Raw genomic sequence first — 18,692 nt, forward strand, 5'->3', positions numbered from 1 at the left:
TATTGCCTTTGGTCTCCATTTAGAGGCTTGGGCAAAAGCTGCAATCAAGTCTTGGCTTTTGTAGTATGAGAGGGAAAAAAAGACTCCCTGAGGAGAACAGCATGATGGTAAAACAATTCTTCGTTTTTTCATATATTTTCATACTATGTATTTTTCATATCATTCGCTACTTCTTATCTTTAGGCCGTGTTTGATGTAGGTAAAACAAAATATGTTGAATGAAGTGTTCACTTCTAAGATCAAACCTAGATTGGGTAACCAACTTTCTTAAGCTCTTTTTAAAACCCTGTTTTTTAGCTTGTTGGGAGAACTGCTGTTCAACTTGAAAAAGAAATGAAAATGGGTCTGTAGGGGTTTCATGGGGTGGGGGTATAATGAATGAAATTGAAAAGCAAATACTTTCCTTTCTGTAACTTCACAAACATTTGCTAGATATTTAATTAACATCATATTCCGTTTTACAGGCTGGGGCCCACATTAGTAGCTGCAGTTGCTAAACATGTAAAATCTGAACAGCAACTACTTTTTTAATCAGCAAAATTGTTAGCTGTGTTTTGTGAATGATGGTTTATGGAGGCTCCATATATCCAGTGATCTGACAGGTTTCTTTCTATTTCGTCTGATTAATTCAGATACAGAAAGGAGATTAACTTGTTCATCATGAATTTTTGGTGTAATATTGAGTACTAATGCAGTTACGTGCAGACTGTAGGCACTCACAGGAACACTATTAGCACTTGTTACTCTTTTCTATTAAAAAAAAAAAAAAAATTCACAGCCTTTCTTTTAATCTGGCACAACAAGACAGGTCCCAATTAACAGTGCATGCTGGTCCCCATCCAGCTGCTCCACAGAGAAATGGGACACTTGGTTCTACTTCTGAATCTCTAAGAGATAACTTGTTGGTTTTCTTGCCTTTTTTAGCTCTATCTCCATGATTTATGAAATAATTATGTCAGCTTTACACAATATAGAAATTCACTACAGATTAACACTCAACTATCAAATCCAAATGGGGCAAAGGCAAATAATAAATGCTTCCTAACTTGGAGAAATATCTAAAGAACCATGCCTGTTGTGATGGACAAAAAGCTGTAGCTCTGCCAGCAAAGAGACTGGCCTTTAGTTTATTAAACCAAGTGGTTATCTTCTAATTGCTGCAAATTAGATCTTACTGTTTCTTAGCACTTCTTTACTTTGGGGTCTTCTGACACTGAAGGAACACAATACTTGCTTCAATTTTACGTAGGTTGTGACAAAAGTAATGCCTTCTATTTTTTACCATGGAAACTGCAACACCTATGAAAAGCACAACACCATTTGGTAGAGCAAATTATCAGCTACAAAATACTCTTTTTCAACATACTCACTACGATTAGTTGTGCATTTTCAGCGGTAATGAACAGGAGTTGTATGCTGCACTTGTGAAAATCTGCATGGTCATCCAGGGCATGGTTTGCCTTTTGTGTTGCAGTTGCCACTGCTGAAGCACAACATCCGCTGCCTCACTGTACTTACATCCACTGTTTGGTTTCCATAAATGTTCAGCAAGTGTAGATGAATGTTGATGGGCACTTTTTTTTCACATGGAGAAACTTAATGACACACCTTTTCTTCATAGGCACTTCCATGTTAGACACAATTTTGTCAGTGTGCCCCACTGCTGCTGTCAGTCACAGAGCAACAGAATGCAATGTGGCATACTGGAGGGAAAGTTCAGCCTTTACTGCTATACCACAAACATCCATCTCTGATGTTATGGGCCAACATTATAAAATAGGAGGCATTACTTTCAGAGCAGCCCTCAGATGTTTAAATTTCTTTATCCCTTATGACACAATAATTTTTGCATTTGAGTTTCAAATAACAAGGCCCCTTATAAATGCCAGCTCTGAAGAAAACAAAAAGCATATTTAAGTCAAAGGTGACCCCATTCTCTTTGCAAATGAACCATAAGCAATATATTTTTCTCCAAACCAAAATGTTCGGTTCACCTCTCTATCTGAATAAAGTCCTCTGTAAACAGACTGTCCATAAAGAAGGTAGTAGTTGCTTTGATAACTTTAAGCTTTTAGATATCACTGAGAAATAACTTTTTCACTTTAATAAATTCTTACCCAAAATTCCATAAAATTATCATGTTTTAAATATTGCAGTCAAAAAAAAAAAAAAAGCAGATATAAGGTTAAAAAACATGAGTATGTGCGGAATAGAATTCATCTCCAACTTTCTAGTCTTGTGCTGCAGAATCTCTTTGACTGACACAACTTGGGTGAAGCTTAAGATCCTGTCATGAAAGAATAGGGGAGACAAGTGTGGAGGCTAAGTTATTATTTTACTACTTTAATTCATTAAGAATCTAAATTATCTGTGACTCGAATAAGATTTTGAATGCTGCTGTTTTATTATCATTTAAAATTGTAAATCTAAAACTTCAGAATATTTTTTTGTAAATACAAATAAGTCTATACCACTGGAAGCATGTTTTACAAATTTATTTATTTCTCTCAGCTAGTACATTGTATGTGTCTATCACCTCCTAAATGTGTGTTAAAACTTTTGGGCATCTATACCCTAAAGGAACATATAGCCTTTTAAAACACTCTGTAATGAGTTTTTATCTCCATTTTATTTACCCTCTCTCAATCTACAGGATCTGTTTGCTCATAAAAAGTAACTGCATTGCCTGGGCCATTTGTCAGAGGTTTTTTTAAGAACAGGACCATATCTAGTGTTCCTCATCCACCTAAAACTCTTTTGTCAGTAGAAGGACTGGGAATATAGAAATGGATCCCAGGAGGGATATATAATAGCTATGAATAGTATCTTAGCAGACCACAAAGCAGAGCTGTTACTGGCACAAAACAGAGACAGATAATTAGAGAAAATAATATTGTAATAGTGGAAGAAGTTTTGCTTCAAATCGCTTTCCAAATGTGGCATATAGCAATGAGATAGACCCTAACATCCAAAAAGGATAGATGATCTTGAGATTAAGTTATGGGATTTTGATTCCAGGAGAGATCTTTGCCAATGAAGTTTGTGCTAATGGACACACTACAGGCCTTGTCTTTTCTTTTGTTTTTTTTTCTAAATGGGAGTTTTTCCACATGAGGGTACAGGCTTAATTAATTATTTTCTCTTTGCTCTAAAGCCCTTAAATGGATGGTGAGATACAGCTTCATATGTTCTCATGTCCTCAAGAGAAAGAATGGACCATGTAAAACTGGACAAAGGCTGATAATTCTTACCTGGCATGTGGGTTACTTGTGAAAATATTTGTGCAGTAACATTTTACAGGGAGGTTTAAAAATTTGTTTGTTCTGTTGAACGGAGTAAAAAATTTACAACATTTTTATGTTTTCAGAAACAACAGCCCTATCATTTTTCCCAGGCTTCAGTACAGAATGTGATGTGACTTACCCAGTCAAACAAAATTTCACAATAAAGATACAGAAGTCCAAAAGATGTCAGTGCCTCAGTGAAAATGGTTGGGAATTTCCTGAATGAAACCTGAGCTTTCCCATTGTTCCCATCTCCCAAAACAATAGAACAAATTATGTCTTCTTGTGATAATGTGGGTTATTTGTGAAATTCACATGATCACTTAATACTCCATAAACTACTTAGTATGTCATATAAAAAGCTTATATTTATCGTTTCCTCTTTTACTGGAGCTTATTTTTGATATAAAAATTCAGTCACCTAAATTTTGGGTTTAATCCAAATTCAATGAAATATCTTAAACAGTAGGTACACCACCCTAATTAAGGACAGTTAAAATCCTTTCTGATATAGCAGGCAACTGTAAATAACATGCAGAAACACTGCATTTGTAAACCGTGCATTTTTTATGGTTGTAGTGTGTTTTGCAAAACTTCAATAGGGTCAATCTCATTTATGAGCTCCTTTAACTGCATTTTCCTCATACCTTTTAAACTCCATGCTTTTATGCAGTACACAGTAGGTCAGCTTCATGTAACCCACCAGAAATACTTGAACTGGGTCACAAGAGGTTGAGTCTAAATTGTTTAGCTTTTCCTTATCTTATAATCCCATCTTTTCTCCATCTTTAAGTCTAGGGTCCTTTCTTTTTTTTGATCACTTTGTAATGTTTCGAAGTTCAAGTCATTTTTCCCTCTTCTTTACATTTTGTAGCATTCTTGAAGTTCAGATTCAGGAATATAAGAACAAACTTTCTGGTTCAGACCTTGCATCCATCTTCTCATGCATTTGTCTGCAACAAGTGATCAAAGGTAGACAGATGAAAATACAATACAAAACTTGGCTACATCAATTCTCACTTAAATCATACATTCTATACAGAAATACATTCTGTGTGTTACTATCTGTGGTAGATTGAACAAATGGGATTTATTTACCCAACTATAAACATCTATAGTATAGACATGTACATCTGAACTTATCACTTCAGGCCTCTTCTAGTCAGTGGGAAGAAATACACTCTTCTAAAGTGCAACTCAGTTTATCCTAAAGTCAACAACTAAAATGCCTAAGATGAACTCCACTAAAGCTTCTCTTTCTCTCCAGTGATTTTAAGGGAAGCCTGGGTTGACTATCTAAGATAGAGACAAAAAGCAATTACTTTTGATTAGATGACTTTTCCCCCAGGTTGCAAATTTTATTTTGTAATCAGTCATCAGAATCTTGCTCTTACTCATCCTGTGACTTTTTTTTTTTTTAACTTAAATGTAAGTCATTCTGCAGTGGAAACCAGGCAAGGTTTTGAATTTTTAGTCATAAAATCAAAAAATTCTGCATCTGCATCTTGTTTTATTGAAACATAGTCAAAACAAACAAACAAACAAACAAAAAAAGCCAGAATGAAGTAGTGTGCTGACCGCCATTTTCTTATACATTTATGCTACCTTTACAAGAGCTTTCATTACCCAGGAGTACATTGAATCAACAAATGTCCTCATAATCCCACATCTCATTTTCATATTTTCCCTCCAGGTAACAAGAACTCTTGAAGAGATCAGGCTATTTCAGGCTAAGTCATGCCATCTCTGCCTCAATTGCTCAAGGATAGGACAGAAATTAAAATATTAGCATAAATCTATGTACCAGTCCCTTTTCTACCCATCTCAAGCCAACATCTTACAACAAGCTATGGACCGTTAATCCCTCTCATAAGTACAACATTGTCCAAACATTTCATTACAAGTAATGTGTCTCTTCCAAATATTGTCTGCTATAAAACAGCAAAGATAGGTGAAACTCTTGATTGTCAAAAATCCCAAGTGATGTGTCTGCTTGACAATTCAGTTTTATAGGTAAACTTGCATACTGATGCGTGCCATGTGATGATGTAACAAGAGATGAGTATCTCACTATAGTTTTTATGATATGTTTTGATAAAGGATAAGATCATTGCTGACACTGCTTTTTTGTTATCACAGTCTTAATTCAGGAGGATTTGGGCATTTAGTGCCCAAGGGAGCTTAACATTATGGGAAGTTTGAGTCCCAGAATGCTGTCCAAAACTCTCATGTCAACTGAAGTCTCCCCAAGGAAGAATGAGACTAGTTAAGTTCTGCTCTAGCACCAGTGATAATTTATTAGTATGCAAATGAATCTCTATATCTATGAAGTCCTGTGATACTGTAGTTAGCCAGTGATGCTCAACAGTCAGCTAGAAATAATGGAATAAGAGGAAAAAAAAATACATTTAGTGCTTTTGTTAATCCATTTAAGAGAGAAAGGGTAACTTCTGCCTCTCTTCACTGGAACTATATTAATAATATTTTATATGGAATTTCAAGAAATGTGTAGCTGTTTAGCATCTTTTACCTTGATAGACAACGTATATATGTTCAGTGGAATAAGTGGCAAATACAACAGAACTTCTGAAATATGAATATGTTCAGACTGCCAGTGACTGCAGTGAGCAGTGGAAAATGTACGCAAACTATTTCCAGCATAATGTTCCTAATGGACAAACCTGTAGAAGTACTTAAATGTGAGAGCAGAAAATTACATCTACACACATCATTATGAATGTTTTATTATTAGTGCATCAGTGTTTCATAATCTGGGTTGCAGAATTATATTAGTAGAGAAAAGATCTAGTTCAGTGCTACTATAGCATGAGTCACTGATATACGTTTCTTAAAAGAGAAACAGAAGACAACAATTTCTGTCACAAATGAATAATTCTCTAGACACTAACCATTAAATGTTTCTGGCTAAAAGAATATTTTAATTGTACAAGAACTTCAACAGTACAAATACTTCAATTTTTCATATAAATGTCATATACGTAAACTGAAATATTTTGACAAATTGGGTATTGAAGCATAGCTTACAATTTAGTGGAAATAATTACGTGAAGCAACACATTAAGAGAGAATTATACAGGTATACATGAACAATCAGCTAAATAAAAGTATTGCCACTGGAGGAGTTCCCATAGTTAAATTTGGGTAATGGTTGTCATATGCTCCAAATCAGTACTTCCGTCTTAATTGCTTCTATCTCATTTACTTCACAGTAGAACTGTTGCTCAGAGTTTTATCCTTACTTAACAACCTCTACCAAGCTAAGCACAAATCTTCTCAATGCTATCCCTAAGGAAAATTATACAGATTGTCTGTGATACTAATAGCAAGGATAATATGGATAATATATCAGTTTTTAGAAATTTCTGAAAACAGCTAAAAATAGTGTTCTGCACTTTGGGAAAATTAGTCAAGGAGCAATAGTGCTGATGAGGTGATATAACTCAGCTATCTGCCTCGTCATTGTCATGATAATGTTCTTCTGGAACCAGGCAGAGCTGAACTGCTCTTACCTCCAGTTGCTTGTGCAGCATCAGTTTCAGTTCATTCAGCAGAAATACCATCATCTCTTGAGAAGAGCCATTGCTGTACTTTCCTAGCCCAGACTGAGAACTGTCGTGAGGGACTGGAGCCTTAACAGTTAGAGTCCATACATGAGGAAAAAACAGTTCCCTCCAAACAATCTCATAGCTCCCTGGAGATCATTCCCTGGATCTAGATTACTAACAGTGGGAGGAAAGCCAATACAAAGGCATAAAATACTACAGGATGACTAAAACAATGTGGCATGGTTCTTAGGATGAACTTCTATAGATATCATTATTCATAGATGTTAATTATTTGTTGCAAAAGATGTGCTATAAAACGTTAACTCTTTTATTTATAGTTATTGAAAATATCCATTTAAATTTCAAAATAAATGTGCTTCTGACTTCTTGGTTTGCTTCTAATTTCCACTGCCAGAACTAATTTAATCATGTATGTGTTCTCTCTCACTCATTCCAAATGCAGATTTTCAAATTACTGTACCATGAACACAACCGTCTATGATAAATACCAGAATAGTATTGTACTGATGGAACTATAGCTAAGAGCAGATGTGTAATGAATAACTAAATAAATGTTAAAACTAGAATAAAATATACATCCAAATAATATATTTAGTGGAATAATTTATTTTTAAGTTTGAGCAGGTAGGAATATGAACAGATCTGTTGTCTACAGGAATCCAATTTACACTTATTCTGGGTAATCTGAAATATCTATTTAGAACATTTTTATGCTATCAGCCCTGAACTTTCTATTCAAAATGTTCCGTGATACTTTGAGGCACGATTTGTGCACATGCAGTAATGGAATAAAGCCTTTTAAATGGAAGTTTTACCATGACAGAGAATTGGGCATTTGCAACTCTTGAAATTTAAAGATATCACAAACTCAGCTTTACAATTTGATATGTTACATATTTTTCAAGATGAAACAAAACTATATGTCACTAAGTATAAATTAATCTGCACTAATACATATTATCAATAATTTTGCATCCATTCAGGTAAACACAGAATTAATATATGATTGATACTGATGTAGAAATTGTAGAATCATAGAATGGCATGAGTTAGAAGGGAGTCTGTATTTTTTCTTTCTCATAAGATTCTTTTGAAAGATTATATTTCTTATCTTGCCATAATAGACCCTCCATTTATCAAGTAAGTGAACAAGAAGAGGAACAAGCAAGGTGGATTTAGTTGGAAATTGAGTCCTTCATCCTCAGCACCTTTACACACCTGTAAGAGCTCAAAGGGAGAACAATGGGCATATATGGAACAAACTTAACTGTCACTTTCTGGGTGATGGTATTCTCATTAACTGAAATATCCCAAAGTACTGCCTAAAACAGTGGTCCACCCACTCCTATTCCGTGCCTTCATATACCTGCCAGCAGGCCTCTTGTGAGAACACAAATGTTTTTATGGAATGTCAGATCAGAGAACTGATGCAAATGGGTATGCTGTATTGGCTTGTTTGTGAAGTTGCTATTTTGCTGGATGAGCTACTTGGAAAAAAAAAAAGGAATCCACACTGATTCTTCCTCATCACTTTGGGAACAGAAAAAATGATCAAGATCAAGAAAAGGCAAGAAAAGATTTGAAACATCCTCAGATAGCAGGAAAAGAAAGCCATCAGGCATGTGTACCTTCATCCCATGAGATTTTATCTCAAAATTCAATGAACTTTGATGTTGCTTAAATAGGACTTTTGGATCCTAAGTACTAGCTCCAGCACCTAAGATCTGAATAAAATCTTACTAGAGCTAAAGAACCTGACTTGAGATTTACTGTTGAAGTCTGATCCCAAATGAGGGAAATTCCTCCTATAGACACCTGGAAATGTTCTGGCAACGCCACAGAGTACACATGGCATGCTACAACAACAAAAACAAAAAAAAGACCAAGTTGTGTCTGTAAGAACTTATGTACACCCTCATTGGCCCCCAGGCGTATCAGAGATTGAAGAGTCAGCAGAAATTTAGGAAAATACATCAACTAGTTACCACTAGCACTCAAATCATGGCTAATTTGTTGAATAATAGAGGGAAGATGAGCACCTGCCTATACTGACGCTGATATCAGCAATTTTTTCCCCACACACAACTGGAGACAGTTCAGACAGCAGCCATCTGAGATACACCTGCCCTTTCTACCCAAATCTAAACAGGTCAGGATCAAAAGTAGGCACAAGCCTTTGGTTCTTGGGCGGCTCTGCATTAAGAGTTTTCAGTGGTTGTGACCAAACCTGGACAGCAATCAGCACAAAGCAGGTTGGTAAAACTGAAGGATTTCATTACCAATTCCCCAAACCATCCAGCCTCTTTTCAACCAGGCTTTCTGCCAGTTTTCTCCCTGGTGATATTGCTTTGCCACAATGAATAAGTTATTTAAAGAGCACTTCTGTATATACAAACCTCTTAAAGTAAAGTTAAATTTTCTCCTACTTTTAAAAAAGATATAAGGGAAAAGAAAACCTTAGAAGAGACTTTTTATGCCAACAAAAAGACAAGAATTTTTCACCTTGATGCTTAATTGGCAATATAATATTTTAAAATGTACTTTTAAGAGGTTTGGACACACTAACTAGTATTATCCTGTCCAAATGACATTAGTGCTTTGTTAACACTCACTTATACTGCACTCAGTGTGCAAGAAAATGTCTTGCTGTTATACCATAAGGCTAATTTCTAAAATGTCTCCAAACCATCAAACTGACACTTAGATGAAGAAAAAAATGAAGCATTTGAAGTAACTTAAAAATGTGAAATAAAATATAAATTAATATCCTATAAAATATGACATCATATTTTTTCTAGTTGAGGTTGGCATTTTTTCCTGATCTGGCTTCATCAAAGCGCAATTGAGTGCATTCTGGATGAAAATTATGTTCCTACATTCTGCATGTGATGAATTTGCAAGCTATAAGTATGCAGGCGTGAAATCTGGCACCTTCCAAAGCTGCACATTTGTACTTACAAATTCACTCAAGATTTATAGCCATTACAAGCAGATGATGTCATCAGCTATTGCACATATTCCCTACCTCATTTTCCCAAGGTAGGATTTAAAGTTTTCAAGGAATGTTGAACTGGCAACGAACAGTGATAACAAGCAACAAATAGCAGGGACAATGTCAAATTATTTTAATGCCACATCACTTTTCCTTTGTGGTTAATACTCTGCAAAATGTTAATGCATCAGCAGCTTTGTTACCACATATGTATATTTCCTACAATATTAGAAAGTTTCTCTCACCTATAATTCCAAAATCGCTAATTCAGCAAGAAGGTGACCAGCTCAGAGAAGCTGCCCTCCAGGGCGTGGACATAAAATCAAATCCTGCTGTAATCAGACAAAATTCCTTCTAAGATTTCTAGAAACTGTTATATAGCTAGACAAGTAGGTCTTGGCTCATTTTCACTCTAAGTACAGCGTAACCATTGATTTACAGCAGTGGGCTAAATTCTGCTCAGTAGGATTTGGGTAAATCTGAAGCAACTGCATGAATATCAGTGAGCTTATTCTGGACAGTCGCCAATGCAAATAAGAGTACAAGAATATGGCTCTTTGCATAAGGTTGCTATTTATTCAAAATATGCTCATACAGTCTGTTCGCATTCTTTCTGGGAATATTTTAGTTGTGACTCAGGACTATGGATTCAGTGCAAAATGAATCACTAAAATATCTGCCTTTTAATGAATGGTACGTAAAGGAAAGGTGAAGTCTGTATTGAACAGTAATTTGAAAACTTCAGATATTCCTGCTGACCATAAGGGGCAGTCATGAATCATGCAGTGGAACATACACTCTATCTCATCCACGGATTACAAAAAATTTATTTCTTACAGAGAATCAGATAAACATTTCATGGAAGAATTATTAATATGTGCCAACATCTTTTATGGCAGGATATTGTTGCCCAGTAGTATATTAATACAGCATACACCAAGTACTATATAAAGCAAGTCTACCATGGAACAGTCCTTTTTCCATCAAGTACTGTGTTATGGCTGGTGTCAAGGAAGATGTGCCACTGCAGGCTGTTGAAGCTAATTGCATTCCAGTTGTGATCTTTTTGCTTCTTCTCTTCCTGGAAATCCTGAAGTCATCACAACTTTTATTTGCTCTTGCAAGTTTGCTTGTAAAACTTAATGTAGGCAAGGAAAGCATGAGGTTGTCACAATAAAACCCCAGTATATTTTATCAGAGAAGCCTGTTCTTCCTGAAGTCTCCATTTTGAATACAAAATACATATCTATAGCTCTTCCTACACTGAACTTGTACAGGATTGGACTCCTCTTTGGAGCTGGAAGCAAAGTTGAAAGAGTTGAAACTTCAATATTGATTTAATGAATAAAAGTTATGTAGAGCTGTTTCAGTTTTGTAGCCATACTGAAAGATCACAAATTACTGTTTTCATCTAGTGTGATGTCTCAATGATAGCAGAAAAGTAGATCGTTGGGATTGAACTCTGGAAATATCTGTTCTCTCTACTTGACTAGAGAGGGGAATTAGACTAATTCATTTTCATATTAATAAGTACTTAAATTAGCTGAAATGAGTTGAGACCATTGTTCCTGAAGCAAAATTTTATTTGTACAGGGAAGGCCTATACTCACAGATATGGATCTTTGCAGACATACAAAACAACCACTTCAGAGACCTGTCATGACATTTTTAAACCACACTTATATATTTCCAAATTTACTGTGTCATCTCACCAAAATAAAGCCTTATGATATCTCACGTGAGATATTTTCTGGTTTGGAATCCCAGATACGTGCAATTAGAATATGTTAGATCTGCAAAGTATTTAGGAGTTTCTGGATTGAAACATATACTCTTCACCCAAACTTTTTACTTGTTTGTTTGGGGGTATTTGCCCTTTTTTTCATTCTCTCTGCAGTAAAATTGCAGAAGGCATTCATCAAATCATTTTGCTGGGAGTAATTTTTTTCCCATCCAGCTCTCTATATAAATAAGTAGGAAATTTGGCTTTTTCCCATATGACACATTACAACCTATCAAGCATAATAAGCATAACACAAACACTAGCTAAGAACTGTAAGATCTGTGCAGCATGAAGCTTCCTCATATTGTGTCTTCTTAGCATTCTGTGCAGCTAACCTAGCTGTAACACAAAACACTGTTAATTAAAACACTGAATCATGACCCAGGTATCAGTTACTGCAGGCCACTCAAGGCTCAGAGATTTAAACACTTTCAGAAAAGAGACTTCGTCTTATAATCCACTTCATTATGATTTATGACTCCGGTTGTAAAAATTCTGAGGAAATAATTACTCAGAATTTCACTATGTTCTTGTTCTTCCCCTTCTCTCCCCTGCTCCTTTTTTTTTTTTTTTTTTTTTTTTAAATGCTTTTCATTCGAATCTGGACCACTTTACCATACAATGGATAATCCATTATATTCTGTACTCAGCTTGGACAAAGCTTCAAGCAGCTCTGTTTCAGTTCAGAAGTGCAGAAATGCACAAGCTTTCTATCTGGTCCTCATATCCTTTTTGTCTGCATACATCTGGTAAGGTAGTTTTCTAAATTTGTCACTATTAAAGCAATGCAAACTATTTATAATAAGATATCCAAACCACATGAAGCGCACCTGTTTCCATGTTTCATTACAGATCTGAAATTCATCCCAGCTTCATCAAATATTTTACAAAGCTCAAAAATCTTTAAAACATACCTGACTGATGTACAGGTCTACATTTAAGCCAACTAGAACTATGCACAAGTGAAACTAAAGAAATCTCTAATTTTTATTTTTTACTTTTTAATTCAATTTTGCTCTGTGCTGGCTCAGTTCATGCAGGTTCCAAATTTAAAATAAAGCTTTTCCTTCTTGCTGAACTTTCACCTAACTCTTCTCTGTTTGCCAAAAATGTGATCAACAAAAATAGCTCTGAAGACCTCACCACCTCAGGCAAAAGTCCCATTCTCATTTTTCTCAAGGGAAGCTTGACCTCGCAAAGAGGACTAAGAACAAACAAGAAATAAAGAGGCAGCCTCAGGTAAATACCAGAATGCTATTCCTATGTAGTCAGAGACCTGCTGCGAAAAGCATCAGCAGCCCTGAAACTGCAAAGAATATGTTTCCCAACAGAAAATCCATAGTTATCTGGTATTCTTATTTACTACTTGCTTAGCTTGGTGTGCTGAGCACAGTATAAAACCCAAGTAAATGGAAGCTCTACTCAATAACACATAACATGGATTAATATGACTGTATTTCTTTTTTTAATTTTTATTTTGTTGAGGTGAGTATGGAAGGGAAGAATCTTTGCAAATTCAAACTTATGTGTATTCTGAAGTATCACATTCAAACACAGGCACATCAGAGGGCAGTGAGAACTGGCACAATCTGCCCAGAGAGGCTACAGATGCCCCAAGCCTGGAGGTGTTCAAGGCCAAGTTGGATGGGCCCTGGGTATGTCTGATGTGGTGAGTGGCAACCAACCCATGGCAGGCGGTTGGAGCTCAATGATATTTAATGTCTCTTCTAACCCAAGTTCCACGATTCTATCACTATTGTATTCAGTTCTATGAAGAACCTTATATCTCTTCTTTTCAATGCCTCTCTACAGCACATGAAGCCACATTACTTGTATCTGTCATTTTCAGTTTCTCTCTCTGCTGTGCAAAGAGGTACTCTGGGCATATCACTGCATTTGGGTAACACTTTGGAGAGGAAGAGTAGGAGAGTTGAGTGATAAACATGCTGCGGGTATCAAGTAGAAAAGTGGGCTGGATAGATGGCATATGATAGACAAGGCAACATGGATTGTCGGGTGTTTCTTTAAAAATTTCTTTTCCTGTGAGAATTACTTCCAGAAACTTGGACCAGCCCCTTGAAAGGAATGTTTTTTCCTCTGCGCAGACAAGTGATACCTTCTGGGTAGAAAGCTTTTGCTGTGCCTGGGGCGGAGATTTTGCATCCCAGGTTCCCACCCCAGTGCCAAAGATTCTTTGAAAGCCTGTCCGCACTGCCAGCTGCAGACAGACTCATTCCTCCTGCGTTAACCCCAGAACCCAGAAGGGCGGTTCTGGATAAACTGCCAAATCAGGCCTGGAAGCAGAATAGTCACGTTCACGCACAAAGGGCAGGGTAAATTAGCTTGGGCACAGCGCCAAGTACTGCAGCTATACTGCTTCCAGATGCAAACTGGTGAGTCCACAAAGTCCTGCTCTGCACTTGTATGGACATACTAACTTGGATCTCTGGACCATAATCTATTTTGCCTTACCTATCTGAGTCCACACCATAAATCATCCTGCAGACAAGGGGAAAGATTTCTTTTTTTCTTTCTATAGGAAGCCTGTAGAGAGAGAGGACATTCTGGGATAGTTATACAGCTTGCATTGTTGTGTCACACTATCACATATAGCCACAAATTCCTAGGGCAGATGGCTTAGTGCCCAGCTATATTGCATTACTGAATTCCAGATGGGAGGTGAGAAAAGCTTGTATAAACTCAGATGGAGGTCATCATTTACCAGGAGAGGTAGAATATCCTTGTCAGAAAGAAAAGGAAGCAGATTGATCTCTCATTGTTGCTGCACTAAACATCAAAAATCTACTGGCTTAAATTGTTTTTAAGATTAGTGCTTGATTTCCTTTAGATTCAGTGGTTACCAATACATTTGTGTTGATTCTGATGCTGCTCAGGCCAGAGAACTTTGTTTCCACACTGCTGAGAGTGATCCTGCATAGCAGAGCAGCTTGGGAAGTGAGCAAAGGCAGCATAAAACCAGGAAATATTAAGTAGGCTATTTGCAAAAATTAATTGCAAAAGGTCTACCATATTTGGGATTCAAATGACTTTCAACTAAACAGACAAACATTGCTCAGACAAAAAAAGGAAAGATTTACTACTCAAGATCAAGAGGTGTACAACCAGTTGTAGATCTCATCTTGAGGAAGTTGTAGATGCTTCTAGACACTGCCACTGAGCAGAACAATTTTTTCAGCCTGTCCCTTAACTAATATCTGGAGTTCAAGTTAATGAAAGCCAGTGTCGTTTAATTCAAAACTATGGCCTTGTTCTTAATACCCAGGAAAAATCGTAGGAGTCAAGGAATAGCTCAGACATGGTTTCATAGAAACAACTAGCTTTTGTTCCAAGAATGGAATTCTCATAAGAAACCAGTGTAAGATAAAACAACAGGCACAAATTGTTTTCTGCTAGAAATCATCCAAGATAAACAAGAAAAAGCAAATTGGAATCTTAAAATCTAACTACCTTCTAGAAACCAGCTTGAAAAGGATACAACTAATCAGAAAACCACATCCCTGTCCTTCAGGCAAAAAGAGATACTGAAAAGCTTTTCTTTGGAGAATTAGACTGAAAAAAAAAAAAGCACAACTGGAAATAATATTCAAGTCGTACTACTCTGCCTGTAGAAAGATTTCATTGTTTCAATCATCTCTAAAGTGTTCATTTTGTGTCTTAGTAATAGCTGAAATTATGAAAGAAGAACTACATGAATCCAGAAAATCAGATACTTTCCATTTTGAATATATTTAAATCTAATAGGTTAAAAATTATTTTCAGAAACTTTCCCCAAGCATTAAGAAGTTAGAACAGGTGGTCATTCTCCACAGAAAAAGGTAAACACAGCAGGAAAAAAAATATTTGAAATTCCAATTCAGCTGCAGAAGACAGTAAGAACTAGGGATGCACAGATGAAGGGTGAGACTGTCGGCTTTTAACTGCAGTAAGTTCTGTTTTAGCTACCTCATATTAATCTGGTCTTGTCGTTACATTCCCATCCATTTTCTCCTAAGGCCAATAAAATAACAGCCATAACCTTCAGTCCCCAAAGACAGGCAACTCGAAACACAGAGCTAAGATTTCATGACACAAATATTTTGGGCCTTGTGTTGCAAATCCTCAGCTACCCTTAAAGTAAATTAGAGATTAGAGGAAAGGGAAGCAGATGTGTAACTAAAGATTCACTCAGGAGTAGGGGAATTCTCCCTGCCCACAACATCCACCTGCGTATTATCCGCCCAACTAAAATTTCCTCCTGTTGTAATTTGTCATAACTACTGAAGTAAACATAAATTGATGACATTTAGCATCCCACAGAACCAACATGTTTAGAAGTAGCATTTTTCTTCATGTATTTTGTCAACACTTGAAGTAAAAACAATTGTCCACTATGTTTTATTTCTTACATTTTTCAAGTTTACTTCTGCTTGTTAACAACCTGACTGAATTTCTGAGACTAGAAAGAAGTTAGAAATTAGTCATTCCAGCTTTAGGTGACTGAAACAAAGGAAATGTCATACAACTAGCTTAAGAAATAGTTTTGCATAAGTAACCAACAGATGGTAACTAGAAGGTACAACATACACAACCACCTGGAAGTGACAGAAGCCTTTAGACTCTATTCAACTCTTTAAAAAGCACCTACTGTCAACTGCATGAGGGCAGGTTGGAGTGTGAAAGCCTGTCACAACTGTGAACTATGGCAGAGTAGATTTTGGCCTCTGCAAGGATCTACTTGAAAAACCCTTGAAGATAAGAAGCCCTGGAGAAAAGAGGGATCCAACTCATTTCAATAGTCTACTCTTTTTTTTTTCTTCCCCTCATATTTTGAAAGGAGAAAGTGGAATGTAGTATTTATTTGTTTCTTTTTAATTTCAATAGTCTACTTTTTTTTTTTTTTCTTTCTCATCTTCTGAAAGGGGAAAGAAAGTGGAATGTAGTATTTATTTGTTTCTTTTACTTCCAGATAAAAGAGGAGATCAGATGTCTTTAAAAAAAAAACAGAAATTTAAAAAACACTGCCGTGCAGTGATTTGCTGAAGTATACTGCCCAATTCTGCATTGCAAATTTGGTCTTTATGTCTTCAGAACTCCATGAAGTCACTGGGAGACTTGGGTTTTCTACTGAAGGAAAACACTCAGCTGTGAGCTAAAGCTTGCCGAGTAGATTCCATCCTCAGCTAGTGGAGGGAGATACAATCAAGGACCTCAATCCTAAGAGAGGTGCTGAATTACTTTAGGAATGTCATCCCTCTCTATTTCCTGAAGAGAGGTCTGGGTGTCAAACTTATAAATCTGAAGCTTCTTGGTGACCAGTGTTAAAGTAGAATATATCACCCATCATTATAATTATGTTCTGAACTGTGTTTTACATTACAGAGATGACAAGGATTGCAAAAAGCAAAGCTATTTCGGATGAAAACCAAACCAAAAACCTCAATATAATTCAAATTGTTAACATTTTAATAATTGCTACAAAACTTATTTTTCATGGTTCTATTGCACATTATGCAAGTGCATAATAAATATGTTTCTTGTTAAGAACTCCCATTGTGAGTAAACTATGCAAACACAGTTTGATACCTAGGACTTTCCATATTTAAGAGTGACACACTAATTGAGCTAAAATTGTGAGTACACATGTATCCAGAATCTGAGATTTTTTTGAAGATAGAAAAATGTCATGGTGTTTCAAGTTTTAAAGTTTAAATGGATTTTTTCTTCATATACATTTCCAACTGAAACACTATGGAGAAGGCCATTTGCTGGGCCAGACTGCTAACTTTTTGACCTAGGAGAAGCAAGCATATATCCCCTACATATATTTTCCAGATTGCTACATAATTGGCACATTTTCCTACAGAGTACTCCTTGGACTCTGAAAGGGACAGAGAGAAGTTCATCCCATGACTTTGCCATTAATTTTGGAAGAGGGGGAATGACAACAGCCATGGAGTTTATTATTCGGCATTGACTTGAGTTTTCTTGCCAAGAAAACTCCATAATATTCACATTAAAATGCTTCTTCAAGTGCCATCCTGGGACCCAGGAGCAAGAGTGAGTTCTGCAGGCAAGAGTTTATACATACCTCCTGATATACCAGCACAGTCAGAAGACTACATTCCTCTATTGCTGATGTGCATGGTCCCAGGGCTGCTTTAAATATCTTCACCCTCAGTAGTTTGTAGTGTTTTTTATTTCAATAAATGTTCCACATGAAAAGGTAATATTTACTGAAAATCATGTACTTTAAAATCATTTTGTAAATAACACACAGCACTGTAATATTATTCTTCACACATAAAACTTGCTGCACAAATTGACATCAGCTTTTATTAGTACTGAGCACTGTGTAATGTTGATAAAACTAATAACTTGTACAGTTTCACTCATAATTTGATGATTTGATCATCTCATGCAAAATAAGCTAGAAATACCAAACTATTTCTTAGGGCGTGATGAAGAGCTAGCATAATAGTAAAAGAAACTTTGATGTATCAGGCTAAATTTCAAATATTGCACAGAAGCAAAGTGTTTGCCATTACCCTGATTCACAATTAGAGATTTTGTCAGACATTAATATGAAATACAAGTTAAGACAGTGAAGATAAACAGAATTAATGAAAATCAATTCAAAGTTACATAATTTTAAATCCTGTCCTTCACAACAATTCTTTTGAATATCATGAAAGACCAAGGCAAAGATAAATATGTACTAAAAAGATCACTGCTCGAATATGTTGGCCATGTAGCTTGTTAGGTATCAGCTTTTGCAAAATAATGACAAAAAATACAGAAGTCAGATTCCCATTGCTGTTCAAAAATGTTAGAAATAGCACAGCAATGAAGTAGCTAGTTTTGAGAAACAGTGTGGGTGTGAAGTTCAAATGGAGGATCAAAATTCTAAAATAAGGAAACAGGGAGGAGTATACAGCAAAAGATTAAAACAGGCATTATAGGTTCCAAAAATTAGTGTGATGTCATTTTCCAAATGCCACTTCTTCCACAAGATGCTATTTGCAAGGACACCATATCACATAAAAGTC

This window comes from Tetrao urogallus, assembly GCF_951394365.1.
Source record: "Tetrao urogallus genome assembly, chromosome: 2".
In the NCBI taxonomy this organism is placed as follows: Eukaryota; Metazoa; Chordata; class Aves; order Galliformes; family Phasianidae; genus Tetrao; species Tetrao urogallus.